Source organism: Octopus bimaculoides, chromosome 10, assembly GCF_001194135.2.
Source record: "Octopus bimaculoides isolate UCB-OBI-ISO-001 chromosome 10, ASM119413v2, whole genome shotgun sequence".
NCBI classification, from domain to species: Eukaryota; Metazoa; Mollusca; class Cephalopoda; order Octopoda; family Octopodidae; genus Octopus; species Octopus bimaculoides.
The window spans coordinates 89,419,608-89,420,808 of record NC_068990.1 but is presented as its reverse complement, the minus strand read 5'-3'; positions in this window follow the sequence as shown (position 1 = coordinate 89,420,808).

Genomic DNA, 1,201 nt, shown 5'->3' with positions numbered 1-1,201 from the left:
AAAAAAAAGAAAACTATTTTTTCTTCTATTTTACTTGAATTTTTATTTATTTATGACTGGTTGAGATGTTTCACGCCTCTCACTTGCAATGCCATCTACATATTCAGACTAAAAAAAAATGTCTTTTATTTCTTTAAACTTTTACGATACAAGAGCCTAAATATTATTAACTGAGGGCCTGGCAGGAATTAATGGATGATATAGCCAGGGATGTGGTATAAACGATTCCAAAGACCCAGTCTTCAGTGACATGAAAGCCAATAATAACATTATGTATTTAGCTACTATTGTTGTCTTTATTTCTGCATGTCTTCTCATAACAGAATCTCAAAAACACAGCTAAGTAGCCCTTGGGACACACAAGCTTTTGTGACACTGAACAATCCATAAGATAAACCTTCCTCTTGATAACAACACCAGTCCATCTGGGAGGAAGAGATGAAGGGTTTTTTTTTAACGATTTAGTAAGAGGAAGGGGAGAGTTCGTGACCTTTCTTCGGGGCCTCCATGATGAGTGGAAACAAAAGAGAAAATTATCCTCGGACCAGAGATCTGTCCCAAATATAAGCATCTTCTATTATAGAAGTGCTGTTTTTCCTGAAAATCCTACCATAATACAGAATTTTGTTACATTAAACATTAGCTTCAATGTCCATTGATGCCCATGTAACATGGAGGTCAATAGAAAATAGGCTTAATGCTCAATTCTATGTTTTAGCAAGATCTTCTAGAACACCTTCTTCCCCTAATGCAGAGGCTGCCAGTACTTGTAGCAATGGGTGCTCTACTGGAGACACCCAACAACCAAGTAATGAAGTCCAGTACGGAAGATGAAAATCAATCCCTCCTGATGGTTTACCAAATGGTTCCTGTCAACCAAATTTCACTCACAAAACATTGATCAAAACTAGGTTAGAGAAGAAGTCACTTGCTTAGGGTGACATGCAGTGGTATTGAACCTGAAACTATGCAGTTACCAAGTAAACTTCTTAACAATGTGGCCATGCTGTGGCACATATGCTAATACCTACTTCTATATGCTGAGATGTGTTAGGTGTCGGCATGGTTGTGTGGTTAAGAAGTTCACTTCCCAACCATGTAGTTTCAGGTTCAATCCAACTGCATGGCACCATCAGCAAATGCCTTCTAATATAGCCCCAGGACTGACCAAAGCCTTGTATGGGAATTTGGTAGATGGATA